This window comes from Symphalangus syndactylus, chromosome 12 (genome assembly GCF_028878055.3).
Source record: "Symphalangus syndactylus isolate Jambi chromosome 12, NHGRI_mSymSyn1-v2.1_pri, whole genome shotgun sequence".
Lineage (NCBI taxonomy): Eukaryota > Metazoa > Chordata > Mammalia > Primates > Hylobatidae > Symphalangus > Symphalangus syndactylus.
This window is the reverse complement of record NC_072441.2, coordinates 76,982,048-76,998,788: the sequence shown is the minus strand read 5'-3', so window position 1 is coordinate 76,998,788 and position 16,741 is coordinate 76,982,048.

The window sequence follows — 16,741 nt, the reverse complement described above, 5'->3', positions numbered from 1 at the left end:
TTCTGTGCATTCAACTAAGAGAGCTGAATCTTACTTTTGAGTGAGCAGTTCTGAAACACTCTTTCTGTAGAAACTGCAAGTGGAATTTCTGAGCGCTATGGGGCCTACAGTGGAAAAAGGAATATCATGAAATAAAAACAACACAGAAGCATTCTGTGAAACCTCTTTCTGTTCTGCGCATTCAACTAACAGAGTTGAAGCATAATTTTGATTGAGCAGTTCTGAAACACTCTTTGTGTAGAAACTGCAAGTGGACATTTTGAGCGATAAGGGACCTATAGTGGAAAAAGGAATATCCCCAAAGAAAAACTACACCGAAGCATTCTGTGAAACTTTTTTCTGTTCTGTGAATTCAAGTAACAGAGTTGAAGATAATTTTTGATTAAGCAGGTCTGAAAAGCTCTTTCTGTAGAAACTGCAAGTGGACATTCACAGCGGTTAGGGGCCTAAAGTGGAAAAAGGAATATCTTCAAATAAAAACAACACAGAAGCATTCTATGAAATTCCTTTCTCTTCTGTACATTCAACTAACAGAGTTGAACCTTACTTTTGATTGAGCAGTTCTGAAACACTCTTTCTGTAGAAACTGCAAGTGGACATTCAGAGCACTAAGGGGCCTAGAGTGGAAAAAGGAATATCTTCAAATAAAAACTACACAGAAGCATTCTGTGAAACCCCTTTCTGTTCTGTGCATTCACCTAACAGAGTTGAAGCCTACTTTTGATTGAGCAGTTCTGAAACACTCTTTCTGTAGAAACTGCAAGTGGACATTTGGAGCGCTATGGGGCATATAGTGGAAAAAGGGATATCTTCAAATAAAAACTACACAGAAGCATTCTGTGAAACTTCTTTCTGTTCTGTGCATTCAACTAACAGAGTTGAACCTTACTTTTGATTGAGCATTTCAGAAACACTCTTTCTGTAGAAACTGCAATTGGACATTTGGAGCGCTAATTGGCCAATAGTGGAAAAAGAAATATCTTCAAATAAAAACTACACAGAAGCATTCTGTGAAACTTCTTTCTGTTCCGTGCATTCAATTAACAGAGTAGAAGTTTACTTTTGATTAAGCAGTTCTGAAACACTCTTTCTGTAGAAACTGCAAGCGGATATTCGGAGCCCTATGGGGCCTACAGTGGAAAAAGGAATATCTTCAACTAAAAACTACACAGAAGCATTATGTGAAACTTCTTTCTGTTCTCTTCATTCAACTAACAGAGTTGAAGCTTACTTTTGATTGAGCACATATGAAACACTCTTTCTGTAGAAACTGCAAGTGGACATTCTTGGCGGTAAGGGGAGTAGAGACGAAAAAGGAATATTCTCAAATAAAAACTACACAGAAGCATTCTGTGAAACCTCTTTCTGTTCTGTGCATTCAACTGAGTTGAAGCTTACTTTTGATTGAGCAGTTCTGAAACACTATTTCTGTGGAAACTGCAAGTGGACATTTCGATCGCTACGGGGCATATAGTGGAAAAAGGGATATCTTCCAATAAAAACTACACAGAAGCATTCTGTGAAACTTCTTTCTGTTCTGTGCATTCAACTAACAGAGTTGAAGCTGACTTTTGATTGAGCAGTTCTGACACACTCTTTTTGTGGAAACTGCAGGTGGACATTCTGAGCGCTAAGGGGCTTATAGTGGAAAAAGGACTATCCCCATATAAACACTTTACAGAAGCATTCTGTGAAACTTCTTTCTATTCTGTGCATTCAACTAACAGAGTTGAACTTTACTTTTGATTGAGCAGTTCAGGAACACTCTTTCTGTAGAAACTGCAAGCGGACATTCGGAGAGCTAACGGGCCTATAGTGGAAAAAGGTATATCTTCAAATAAAAACTACACAGAAGCATTCTGTGAAACTTCCTTCTGTTCTGTGCAAGCAACTAACAGAGTTGAAGCTTACTTTTGATTAAGCAGTTCTGAAACACTCTTTCTGTAGAAACTACAAGCGGACATTTGGAGCGCTAAGGGGCCTATAGTGGAAAAAGGAATATCTTCAACTAAAAACTACACAGAAGCATTATGTGAATCTTCTTTCTGTTCCGTGCATTCAATTAACAGAGTAGAAGTTTAGTTTTGATTAAGCAGTTCTGAAACACTCTTTCTGTAGAAACTGCAAGCGGATATTCGGAGCCCTATGGGGCCTACAGTGGAAAAAGGAATATCTTCAACTAAAAACTACACAGAAGCATTATGTGAAACTTCTTTCTGTTCTGTTCAATCAACTAACAGAGTTGAAGCTTACTTTTGATTGAGCACATATGAAAGACTCTTGCTGTAGAAACTGCAAGTGGACATTCTTGGCGGTAAGGGGAGTAGAGACGAAAAAGGAATATTCTCAAATAAAAACTACACAGAAGCATTCTGTGAAACCCCTGTCTGTTCTGTGCATTCAACTGAGTTGAAGCTTACTTTTGATTGAGCAGTTCTGAAACACTATTTCTGTGGAAACTGCAAGTGGACATTTCGATCGCTACGGGGCATATAGTGGAAAAAGGGATATCTTCCAATAAAAACTACACAGAAGCATTCTGTGAAACTTCTTTCTGTTCTGTGCATTCAACTAACAGAGTTGAAGCTGACTTTTGATTGAGCAGTTCTGACACACTCTTTTTGTGGAAACTGCAGGTGGACATTCTGAGCGCTAAGGGGCTTATAGTGGAAAAAGGACTATCCCCATATAAACACTTTACAGAAGCATTCTGTGAAACTTCTTTCTATTCTGTGCATTCAACTAACAGAGTTGAACTTTACTTTTGATTGAGCAGTTCAGGAACACTCTTTCTGTAGAAACTGCAAGCGGACATTCGGAGAGCTAACGGGCCTATAGTGGAAAAAGGTATATCTTCAAATAAAAACTACACAGAAGCATTCTGTGAAACTTCCTTCTGTTCTGTGCAAGCAACTAACAGAGTTGAAGCTTACTTTTGATTAAGCAGTTCTGAAACACTCTTTCTGTAGAAACTACAAGCGGACATTTGGAGCGCTAAGGGGCCTATAGTGGAAAAAGGAATATCTTCAACTAAAAACTACACAGAAGCATTATGTGAATCTTCTTTCTGTTCTGTGCATTCAACTAAAAGAGCTGAAGCTTACTTTTGATTGAGCAGATATGAAACACTCTTTCTGTAGAAACTGCAATTGGACATTCAGAGCGCTAAGGGGCCTATAGTGGAAAAAGGAATATCTTCAAATAAAAACAACACAGAAGCATTCTGTGAAACTTCCTTCTGTTCTGTGCATTCAACTAAAAGAGCTGAAGCTTACTTTTGATTATGCAGTTCTGAAACACACTTTCTGTAGAAACTGCAAGGGGACTTTCGGAGCGCTAAGGGGCCCGTAGTGAGAAAAGGAATATCTTCAAATAAAAACTACAGAGAAGCATTCTCTAAAACGTCTTTCTGTTCTGTGCATGCAACACACAGAGTTGAAGCTTACTTTTGATTAAGCAGTTCTGAAACACTATTTCTGTAGAAACTGTAAGTGGACATTCGGAGCGCCAAGAGGCCTATAGTGGAAAAAGGAACATCTTCAAATAAAAACTACAGAGAAGCATTCTGTGAATCCTCTTTCTGTTCTGTGCATTCAACTAACAGAGTTGAAGCTCAGTTTTGACTGAGCAGTTATGAAACACTCTTTCTGTAGAAACTGCAAGTGGACATTCGTAGCGGTAATGGGCCACGAGAGGAAAAAGGAATATCCTCAAATAAAAACTACACAGAAGCATTCTCTGAAACTTCTTTCTGTTCTCTGCTTTCAACTAACAGAATTGAAGCTTGCTTTTGATTGAGCAGTTCTGAAACACACTTTCTTAAGAGACTACAAGTGGACACTCTGAGGCTTAAGGGGGTAGAGTGGAAAAAGGAATGTCTTCAAATAGAAACTACACAGAAGCATTCTGTGAAACTTCTTTGTGTTCTGTGTATTCAACTAAGAGAGTTGAAGCTTACTTTTGACTGAGCAGTTCTGAAATACTCCTTCTGTAGAAACTGCAGGTGGACAATCTGAGCACTCAGGGGCCTATAGTGGAAAAAGGAATATCCTGAAATAAAAACAACACAGAAGCATTCTGTCAAACACCTTTCTGTTCTGCGCATTCAACTAACAGAGTTGAAGCTTACGTTTGATTGAGCACTTCTGAAACACTCTTTGTGTAGAAACTGCAAGTGGACACTTGGAGCGCTAAGGGACATATAGTGGAAAAAGCAATATCCCCAAAGAAAAACTACACCGAAGCATTCTGTGAAACTTTTTTCTGTTCTGTGAATTCAACTAACAGAGTTGAAGCTTACTTTTGATTAAGCAGTTCTGAAAAGCTCTTTCTGTAGAAACTGCAAGTGGACATTCACAGCGCTTAGGGGCCTAAAGTGGAAAAGGGAATATCTTCAAATGAATACTACACAGAAGCATTCTATGAAATTTCTTTCTGTTCTGTGCATTCAACTAACAGAGGTGAAGCTTACTTTTGATAGAGCAGTTCTGAAACACTCTGTAGAAACTGCAAGTGGACATTCCGAGCGCTAAGGGGCCTATAGTGGAAAAAGAAATATCCTCAAATACAAACTACACAGAAGCATTCTCTGAAACTTCTTTCTGTTCTGTGCATTCAACTAACAGAGTTGAAGCTTACTTTTGATTGAGCAGTTCTGAAACACTCTTTCTGTAGAAACTGCAAGTGGACATTTCGATCGCTATGGGGCATGTTGTGGAAAAAGGGATATCTTCCAATAAAAACTACACAGAAGCATTCTGTGATACTTCTTTCTGTTCTGTGCATTCAACTAACAGAGTTGAAGCGTACTTTTGATTGAGCAGTTCTCACACACTCTTTTTGTAGAAACTGCAGGTGGACATTCTGAGAGCTAAGGGACTTATAGTGGAAAAAGGACTATCCCCATATAAACACTTTACAGAAGCATTCTGTGAAACTTCTTTCTATTCTGTGCATTCAACCAACAGAGTTGAAGCTTACTTTTGATTGAGCAGTTCTGAAACACTCTTTCTGTAGAAACTACAGCGGCACATTCGGAGAGCTAACGGGCCTATAGTGAAAAAAGCGAATCGGCAAATAATAACTACACAGAAGCATTCTGTGAAACTTCTTTCTTTTCTGTGCATTCAACTAACAGAGTTGAAGCTTACTTTTGATTGAGTTGTTCTGAAAATCACTTTCTGTAGAAACTGCAGGTGGACATTCAGAGCGCTGAGGGACCTATACTGGAAAAAGGAAAACCGTCAAATAAAAACTACGCAGAAGCATTCTGTGAAAACCCTTTGTGTTCTGTGTAAGCAACTAAGAGAGTTGAAGCTTACTTTTGATTGAGCAGTTCTGAAACACACTTTCTTAAGAGACTGCAAATGGACACTCTGAGGGTTAAGGGGGTGTAGTGGTAAAAGAAATATCTTCAAATAAAAACTACACAGAAGCATTCTCTGAAACTTCTTTGTGTTCTGTGCATTCAACTAAGAGAGCTGAATCTTACTTTTGAGTGAGTAGTTCTGAAACACTCTTTCTGTAGAAACTGCAAGTGGAATTTCTGAGCGCTAAGGGGCCTACAGTGGAAAAAGGAATATCATGAAATAAAAACAACACAGAAGCATTCTGTGAAACCTCTTTCTGTTCTGCGCATTCAACTAACAGAGTTGAAGCATAATTTTGATTGAGCAGTTCTGAAACACTCTTTGTGTAGAAACTGCAAGTGGACATTTTGAGCGATAAGGGACCTATAGTGGAAAAAGGAATATCCCCAAAGAAAAACTACACCGAAGCATTCTGTGAAACTTTTTTCTGTTCTGTGAATTCAAGTAACAGAGTTGAAGATAATTTTTGATTAAGCAGGTCTGAAAAGCTCTTTCTGTAGAAACTGCAAGTGGACATTCACAGCGGTTAGGGGCCTAAAGTGGAAAAAGGAATATCTTCAAATAAAAACAACACAGAAGCATTCTATGAAATTCCTTTCTCTTCTGTACATTCAACTAACAGAGTTGAACCTTACTTTTGATTGAGCAGTTCTGAAACACTCTTTCTGTAGAAACTGCAAGTGGACATTCAGAGCACTAAGGGGCCTAGAGTGGAAAAAGGAATATCTTCAAATAAAAACTACACAGAAGCATTCTGTGAAACCCCTTTCTGTTCTGTGCATTCACCTAACAGAGTTGAAGCCTACTTTTGATTGAGCAGTTCTGAAACACTCTTTCTGTAGAAACTGCAAGTGGACATTTGGAGCGCTATGGGGCATATAGTGGAAAAAGGGATATCTTCAAATAAAAACTACACAGAAGCATTCTGTGAAACTTCTTTCTGTTCTGTGCATTCAACTAACAGAGTTGAACCTTACTTTTGATTGAGCATTTCAGAAACACTCTTTCTGTAGAAACTGCAATTGGACATTTGGAGCGCTAATTGGCCAATAGTGGAAAAAGAAATATCTTCAAATAAAAACTACACAGAAGCATTCTGTGAAACTTCTTTCTGTTCCGTGCATTCAATTAACAGAGTAGAAGTTTACTTTTGATTAAGCAGTTCTGAAACACTCTTTCTGTAGAAACTGCAAGCGGATATTCAGAGCCCTATGGGGCCTACAGTGGAAAAAGGAATATCTTCAACTAAAAACTACACAGAAGCATTATGTGAAACTTCTTTCTGTTCTCTTCATTCAACTAACAGAGTTGAAGCTTACTTTTGATTGAGCACATATGAAACACTCTTTCTGTAGAAACTGCAAGTGGACATTCTTGGCGGTAAGGGGAGTAGAGACGAAAAAGGAATATTCTCAAATAAAAACTACACAGAAGCATTCTGTGAAACCTCTTTCTGTTCTGTGCATTCAACTGAGTTGAAGCTTACTTTTGATTGAGCAGTTCTGAAACACTATTTCTGTGGAAACTGCAAGTGGACATTTCGATCGCTACGGGGCATATAGTGGAAAAAGGGATATCTTCCAATAAAAACTACACAGAAGCATTCTGTGAAACTTCTTTCTGTTCTGTGCATTCAACTAACAGAGTTGAAGCTGACTTTTGATTGAGCAGTTCTGACACACTCTTTTTGTGGAAACTGCAGGTGGACATTCTGAGCGCTAAGGGGCTTATAGTGGAAAAAGGACTATCCCCATATAAACACTTTACAGAAGCATTCTGTGAAACTTCTTTCTATTCTGTGCATTCAACTAACAGAGTTGAACTTTACTTTTGATTGAGCAGTTCAGGAACACTCTTTCTGTAGAAACTGCAAGCGGACATTCGGAGAGCTAACGGGCCTATAGTGGAAAAAGGTATATCTTCAAATAAAAACTACACAGAAGCATTCTGTGAAACTTCCTTCTGTTCTGTGCAAGCAACTAACAGAGTTGAAGCTTACTTTTGATTAAGCAGTTCTGAAACACTCTTTCTGTAGAAACTACAAGCGGACATTTGGAGCGCTAAGGGGCCTATAGTGGAAAAAGGAATATCTTCAACTAAAAACTACACAGAAGCATTATGTGAATCTTCTTTCTGTTCCGTGCATTCAATTAACAGAGTAGAAGTTTAGTTTTGATTAAGCAGTTCTGAAACACTCTTTCTGTAGAAACTGCAAGCGGATATTCGGAGCCCTATGGGGCCTACAGTGGAAAAAGGAATATCTTCAACTAAAAAGTACACAGAAGCATTATGTGAAACTTCTTTCTGTTCTGTTCAATCAACTAACAGAGTTGAAGCTTACTTTTGATTGAGCACATATGAAAGACTTTCTGTAGAAACTGCAAGTGGACATTCTTGGCGGTAAGGGGAGTAGAGACGAAAAAGGAATATTCTCAAATAAAAACTACACAGAAGCATTCTGTGAAACCCCTGTCTGTTCTGTGCATTCAACTGAGTTGAAGCTTACTTTTGATTGAGCAGTTCTGAAACACTATTTCTGTGGAAACTGCAAGTGGACATTTCGATCGCTACGGGGCATATAGTGGAAAAAGGGATATCTTCCAATAAAAACTACACAGAAGCATTCTGTGAAACTTCTTTCTGTTCTGTGCATTCAACTAACAGAGTTGAAGCTGACTTTTGATTGAGCAGTTCTGACACACTCTTTTTGTGGAAACTGCAGGTGGACATTCTGAGCGCTAAGGGGCTTATAGTGGAAAAAGGACTATCCCCATATAAACACTTTACAGAAGCATTCTGTGAAACTTCTTTCTATTCTGTGCATTCAACTAACAGAGTTGAACTTTACTTTTGATTGAGCAGTTCAGGAACACTCTTTCTGTAGAAACTGCAAGCGGACATTCGGAGAGCTAACGGGCCTATAGTGGAAAAAGGTATATCTTCAAATAAAAACTACACAGAAGCATTCTGTGAAACTTCCTTCTGTTCTGTGCAAGCAACTAACAGAGTTGAAGCTTACTTTTGATTAAGCAGTTCTGAAACACTCTTTCTGTAGAAACTACAAGCGGACATTTGGAGCGCTAAGGGGCCTATAGTGGAAAAAGGAATATCTTCAACTAAAAACTACACAGAAGCATTATGTGAATCTTCTTTCTGTTCTGTGCATTCAACTAAAAGAGCTGAAGCTTACTTTTGATTGAGCAGATATGAAACACTCTTTCTGTAGAAACTGCAATTGGACATTCAGAGCGCTAAGGGGCCTATAGGGGAAAAAGGAATATCTTCAAATAAAAACAACACAGAAGCATTCTGTGAAACTTCCCTCTGTTCTGTGCATTCAACTAAAAGAGCTGAAGCTTACTTTTGATTATGCAGTTCTGAAACACACTTTCTGTAGAAACTGCAAGGGGACTTTCGGAGCGCTAAGGGGCCCGTAGTGAGAAAAGGAATATCTTCAAATAAAAACTACAGAGAAGCATTCTCTAAAACGTCTTTCTGTTCTGTGCATTCAACTAACAGAGTTGAAGCTTACTTTTGATTGAGTAGTTCTGAAACACTCTTTCTGTAGAAACTGCAAGTGGACATTTCGATCGCTATGGGGCATGTTGTGGAAAAAGGGATATCTTCAAATAAAAACTACACAGAAGCATTCTGTGATACTTCTTTCTGTTCTGTGCATTCAACTAACAGAGTTGAAGCGTACTTTTGATTGAGCAGTTCTCACACACTCTTTTTGTAGAAACTGCAGGTGGACATTCTGAGAGCTAAGGGGCTTATAGTGGAAAAAGGACTATCCCCATATAAACACTTTACAGAAGCATTCTGTGAAACTTCTTTCTATTCTGTGCATTCAACTAACAGAGTTGAACCTTACTTTTGATTGAGCAGTTCAGAAACACTCTTTCTGTAGAAACTGCAAGCGGACATTCGGAGCGCTAAGGGGCCCATAGTGGAAAAAGGAATATCTTCAAATAAAAACTACACAGAAGCATTCTGTGAAACTTCTTTCTCTTGTGTGCATTCAACCAACAGAGTTGAAGCTTACTTTTGATTGAGCAGTTCTGAAACACTCTTTCTGTAGAAACTACAGCGGCACATTCGGAGAGCTAACGGGCCTGTAGTGGAAAAAGCAAATCGGCAAATAAAAACTACACAGAAGCATTCTGTGAAACTTCTTTCTTTTCTGTGCATTCAACTAACAGAGTTGAAGCTTACTTTTGATTGAGTTGTTCTGAAAATCACTTTCTGTAGAAACTGCAGGTGGACATTCAGAGTGCTGAGGGACCTATACTGGAAAAAGGAAAACCGTCAAATAAAAACTACGCAGAAGCATTCTGTGAAAACCCTTTGTGTTCTGTGTAAGCAACTAAGAGAGTTGAAGCTTACTTTTGATTGAGCAGTTCTGAAACACACTTTCTTAAGAGACTGCAAATGGACACTCTGAGGGTTAAGGGGGTGTAGTGGTAAAAGAAATATCTTCAAATAAAAACTACACAGAAGCATTCTCTGAAACTTCTTTGTGTTCTGTGCATTCAACTAAGAGAGCTGAATCTTACTTTTGAGTGAGCAGTTCTGAAACACTCTTTCTGTAGAAACTGCAAGTGGAATTTCTGAGCGCTATGGGGCCTACAGTGGAAAAAGGAATATCATGAAATAAAAACAACACAGAAGCATTCTGTGAAACCTCTTTCTGTTCTGCGCATTCAACTAACAGAGTTGAAGCATAATTTTGATTGAGCAGTTCTGAAACACTCTTTGTGTAGAAACTGCAAGTGGACATTTTGAGCGATAAGGGACCTATAGTGGAAAAAGGAATATCCCCAAAGAAAAACTACACCGAAGCATTCTGTGAAACTTTTTTCTGTTCTGTGAATTCAAGTAACAGAGTTGAAGATAATTTTTGATTAAGCAGGTCTGAAAAGCTCTTTCTGTAGAAACTGCAAGTGGACATTCACAGCGGTTAGGGGCCTAAAGTGGAAAAAGGAATATCTTCAAATAAAAACAACACAGAAGCATTCTATGAAATTCCTTTCTCTTCTGTACATTCAACTAACAGAGTTGAACCTTACTTTTGATTGAGCAGTTCTGAAACACTCTTTCTGTAGAAACTGCAAGTGGACATTCAGAGCACTAAGGGGCCTAGAGTGGAAAAAGGAATATCTTCAAATAAAAACTACACAGAAGCATTCTGTGAAACCCCTTTCTGTTCTGTGCATTCACCTAACAGAGTTGAAGCCTACTTTTGATTGAGCAGTTCTGAAACACTCTTTCTGTAGAAACTGCAAGTGGACATTTGGAGCGCTATGGGGCATATAGTGGAAAAAGGGATATCTTCAAATAAAAACTACACAGAAGCATTCTGTGAAACTTCTTTCTGTTCTGTGCATTCAACTAACAGAGTTGAACCTTACTTTTGATTGAGCATTTCAGAAACACTCTTTCTGTAGAAACTGCAATTGGACATTTGGAGCGCTAATTGGCCAATAGTGGAAAAAGAAATATCTTCAAATAAAAACTACACAGAAGCATTCTGTGAAACTTCTTTCTGTTCCGTGCATTCAATTAACAGAGTAGAAGTTTACTTTTGATTAAGCAGTTCTGAAACACTCTTTCTGTAGAAACTGCAAGCGGATATTCGGAGCCCTATGGGGCCTACAGTGGAAAAAGGAATATCTTCAACTAAAAACTACACAGAAGCATTATGTGAAACTTCTTTCTGTTCTCTTCATTCAACTAACAGAGTTGAAGCTTACTTTTGATTGAGCACATATGAAACACTCTTTCTGTAGAAACTGCAAGTGGACATTCTTGGCGGTAAGGGGAGTAGAGACGAAAAAGGAATATTCTCAAATAAAAACTACACAGAAGCATTCTGTGAAACCTCTTTCTGTTCTGTGCATTCAACTGAGTTGAAGCTTACTTTTGATTGAGCAGTTCTGAAACACTATTTCTGTGGAAACTGCAAGTGGACATTTCGATCGCTACGGGGCATATAGTGGAAAAAGGGATATCTTCCAATAAAAACTACACAGAAGCATTCTGTGAAACTTCTTTCTGTTCTGTGCATTCAACTAACAGAGTTGAAGCTGACTTTTGATTGAGCAGTTCTGACACACTCTTTTTGTGGAAACTGCAGGTGGACATTCTGAGCGCTAAGGGGCTTATAGTGGAAAAAGGACTATCCCCATATAAACACTTTACAGAAGCATTCTGTGAAACTTCTTTCTATTCTGTGCATTCAACTAACAGAGTTGAACTTTACTTTTGATTGAGCAGTTCAGGAACACTCTTTCTGTAGAAACTGCAAGCGGACATTCGGAGAGCTAACGGGCCTATAGTGGAAAAAGGTATATCTTCAAATAAAAACTACACAGAAGCATTCTGTGAAACTTCCTTCTGTTCTGTGCAAGCAACTAACAGAGTTGAAGCTTACTTTTGATTAAGCAGTTCTGAAACACACTTTCTGTAGAAACTACAAGCGGACATTTGGAGCGCTAAGGGGCCTATAGTGGAAAAAGGAATATCTTCAACTAAAAACTACACAGAAGCATTATGTGAATCTTCTTTCTGTTCCGTGCATTCAATTAACAGAGTAGAAGTTTAGTTTTGATTAAGCAGTTCTGAAACACTCTTTCTGTAGAAACTGCAAGCAGATATTCGGAGCCCTATGGGGCCTACAGTGGAAAAAGGAATATCTTCAACTAAAAACTACACAGAAGCATTATGTGAAACTTCTTTCTGTTCTGTTCAATCAACTAACAGAGTTGAAGCTTACTTTTGATTGAGCACATATGAAAGACTCTTGCTGTAGAAACTGCAAGTGGACATTCTTGGCGGTAAGGGGAGTAGAGACGAAAAAGGAATATTCTCAAATAAAAACTACACAGAAGCATTCTGTGAAACCCCTGTCTGTTCTGTGCATTCAACTGAGTTGAAGCTTACTTTTGATTGAGCAGTTCTGAAACACTATTTCTGTGGAAACTGCAAGTGGACATTTCGATCGCTAAGGGGCTTATAGTGGAAAAAGGACTATCCCCATATAAACACTTTACAGAAGCATTCTGTGAAACTTCTTTCTATTCTGTGCATTCAACTAACAGAGTTGAACTTTACTTTTGATTGAGCAGTTCAGGAACACTCTTTCTGTAGAAACTGCAAGCGGACATTCGGAGAGCTAACGGGCCTATAGTGGAAAAAGGTATATCTTCAAATAAAAACTACACAGAAGCATTCTGTGAAACTTCCTTCTGTTCTTTGCAAGCAACTAACAGAGTTGAAGCTTACTTTTGATTAAGCAGTTCTGAAACACTCTTTCTGTAGAAACTACAAGCGGACATTTGGAGCGCTAAGGGGCCTATAGTGGAAAAAGGAATATCTTCAACTAAAAACTACACAGAAGCATTATGTGAATCTTCTTTCTGTTCTGTGCATTCAACTAAAAGAGCTGAAGCTTACTTTTGATTGAGCAGATATGAAACACTCTTTCTGTAGAAACTGCAATTGGACATTCAGAGCGCTAAGGGGCCTATAGGGGAAAAAGGAATATCTTCAAATAAAAACAACACAGAAGCATTCTGTGAAACTTCCTTCTGTTCTGTGCATTCAACTAAAAGAGCTGAAGCTTACTTTTGATTATGCAGTTCTGAAACACACTTTCTGTAGAAACTGCAAGGGGACATTCGGAGCGCTAAGGGGCCCGTAGTGAGAAAAGGAATATCTTCAAATAAAAACTACAGAGAAGCATTCTCTAAAACGTCTTTCTGTTCTGTGCATTCAACTAACAGAGTTGAAGCTTACTTTTGATTGAGCAGTTCTGAAACACTCTTTCTGTAGAAACTGCATGTGGACATTTCGATCGCTATGGGGCATGTTGTGGAAAAAGGGATATCTTCAAATAAAAACTACACAGAAGCATTCTGTGATACTTCTTTCTGTTCTGTGCATTCAACTAACAGAGTTGAAGCTGACTTTTGATTGAGCAGTTCTCACACACTCTTTTTGTAGAAACTGCAGGTGGACATTCTGAGAGCTAAGGGGCTTATAGTGGAAAAAGGACTATCCCCATATAAACACTTTACAGAAGCATTCTGTGAAACTTCTTTCTATTCTGTGCATTCAACTAACAGAGTTGAACTTTACTTTTGATTGAGCAGTTCAGGAACACTCTTTCTGTAGAAACTGCAAGCGGACATTCGGAGAGCTAGCGGGCCTATAGTGGAAAAAGGTATATCTTCAAATAAAAACTACACAGAAGCATTCTGTGAAACTTCCTTCTGTTCTGTGCAAGCAACTAACAGAGTTGAAGCTTACTTTTGATTAAGCAGTTCTGAAACACTCTTTCTGTAGAAACTACAAGCGGACATTTGGAGCGCTAAGGGGCCTATAGTGGAAAAAGGAATATCTTCAACTAAAAACTACACAGAAGCATTATGTGAATCTTCTTTCTGTTCCGTGCATTCAATTAACAGAGTAGAAGTTTAGTTTTGATTAAGCAGTTCTGAAACACTCTTTCTGTAGAAACTGCAAGCGGATATTCGGAGCCCTATGGGGCCTACAGTGGAAAAAGGAATATCTTCAACTAAAAAGTACACAGAAGCATTATGTGAAACTTCTTTCTGTTCTGTTCAATCAACTAACAGAGTTGAAGCTTACTTTTGATTGAGCACATATGAAAGACTTTCTGTAGAAACTGCAAGTGGACATTCTTGGCGGTAAGGGGAGTAGAGACGAAAAAGGAATATTCTCAAATAAAAACTACACAGAAGCATTCTGTGAAACCCCTGTCTGTTCTGTGCATTCAACTGAGTTGAAGCTTACTTTTGATTGAGCAGTTCTGAAACACTATTTCTGTGGAAACTGCAAGTGGACATTTCGATCGCTACGGGGCATATAGTGGAAAAAGGGATATCTTCCAATAAAAACTACACAGAAGCATTCTGTGAAACTTCTTTCTGTTCTGTGCATTCAACTAACAGAGTTGAAGCTGACTTTTGATTGAGCAGTTCTGACACACTCTTTTTGTGGAAACTGCAGGTGGACATTCTGAGCGCTAAGGGGCTTATAGTGGAAAAAGGACTATCCCCATATAAACACTTTACAGAAGCATTCTGTGAAACTTCTTTCTATTCTGTGCATTCAACTAACAGAGTTGAACTTTACTTTTGATTGAGCAGTTCAGGAACACTCTTTCTGTAGAAACTGCAAGCGGACATTCGGAGAGCTAACGGGCCTATAGTGGAAAAAGGTATATCTTCAAATAAAAACTACACAGAAGCATTCTGTGAAACTTCCTTCTGTTCTGTGCAAGCAACTAACAGAGTTGAAGCTTACTTTTGATTAAGCAGTTCTGAAACACTCTTTCTGTAGAAACTACAAGCGGACATTTGGAGCGCTAAGGGGCCTATAGTGGAAAAAGGAATATCTTCAACTAAAAACTACACAGAAGCATTATGTGAATCTTCTTTCTGTTCTGTGCATTCAACTAAAAGAGCTGAAGCTTACTTTTGATTGAGCAGATATGAAACACTCTTTCTGTAGAAACTGCAATTGGACATTCAGAGCGCTAAGGGGCCTATAGGGGAAAAAGGAATATCTTCAAATAAAAACAACACAGAAGCATTCTGTGAAACTTCCTTCTGTTCTGTGCATTCAACTAAAAGAGCTGAAGCTTACTTTTGATTATGCAGTTCTGAAACACACTTTCTGTAGAAACTGCAAGGGGACTTTCGGAGCGCTAAGGGGCCCGTAGTGAGAAAAGGAATATCTTCAAATAAAAACTACAGAGAAGCATTCTCTAAAACGTCTTTCTGTTCTGTGCATTCAACTAACAGAGTTGAAGCTTACTTTTGATTGAGTAGTTCTGAAACACTCTTTCTGTAGAAACTGCAAGTGGACATTTCGATCGCTATGGGGCATGTTGTGGAAAAAGGGATATCTTCAAATAAAAACTACACAGAAGCATTCTGTGATACTTCTTTCTGTTCTGTGCATTCAACTAACAGAGTTGAAGCGTACTTTTGATTGAGCAGTTCTCACACACTCTTTTTGTAGAAACTGCAGGTGGACATTCTGAGAGCTAAGGGGCTTATAGTGGAAAAAGGACTATCCCCATATAAACACTTTACAGAAGCATTCTGTGAAACTTCTTTCTATTCTGTGCATTCAACTAACAGAGTTGAACCTTACTTTTGATTGAGCAGTTCAGAAACACTCTTTCTGTAGAAACTGCAAGCGGACATTCGGAGCGCTAAGGGGCCCATAGTGGAAAAAGGAATATCTTCAAATAAAAACTACACAGAAGCATTCTGTGAAACTTCTTTCTCTTGTGTGCATTCAACCAACAGAGTTGAAGCTTACTTTTGATTGAGCAGTTCTGAAACACTCTTTCTGTAGAAACTACAGCGGCACATTCGGAGAGCTAACGGGCCTGTAGTGGAAAAAGCAAATCGGCAAATAAAAACTACACAGAAGCATTCTGTGAAACTTCTTTCTTTTCTGTGCATTCAACTAACAGAGTTGAAGCTTACTTTTGATTGAGTTGTTCTGAAAATCACTTTCTGTAGAAACTGCAGGTGGACATTCAGAGTGCTGAGGGACCTATACTGGAAAAAGGAAAACCGTCAAATAAAAACTACGCAGAAGCATTCTGTGAAAACCCTTTGTGTTCTGTGTAAGCAACTAAGAGAGTTGAAGCTTACTTTTGATTGAGCAGTTCTGAAACACACTTTCTTAAGAGACTGCAAATGGACACTCTGAGGGTTAAGGGGGTGTAGTGGTAAAAGAAATATCTTCAAATAAAAACTACACAGAAGCATTCTCTGAAACTTCTTTGTGTTCTGTGCATTCAACTAAGAGAGCTGAATCTTACGTTTGAGTGAGCAGTTCTGAAACACTCTTTCTGTAGAAACTGCAAGTGGAATTTCTGAGCGCTATGGGGCCTACAGTGGAAAAAGGAATATCATGAAATAAAAACAACACAGAAGCATTCTGTGAAACCTCTTTCTGTTCTGCGCATTCAACTAACAGAGTTGAAGCATAATTTTGATTGAGCAGTTCTGAAACACTCTTTGTGTAGAAACTGCAAGTGGACATTTTGAGCGATAAGGGACCTATAGTGGAAAAAGGAATATCCCCAAAGAAAAACTACACCGAAGCATTCTGTGAAACTTTTTTCTGTTCTGTGAATTCAAGTAACAGAGTTGAAGATAATTTTTGATTAAGCAGGTCTGAAAAGCTCTTTCTGTAGAAACTGCAAGTGGACATTCACAGCGGTTAGGGGCCTAAAGTGGAAAAAGGAATATCTTCAAATAAAAACAACACAGAAGCATTCTATGAAATTCCTTTCTCTTCTGTACATTCAACTAACAGAGTTG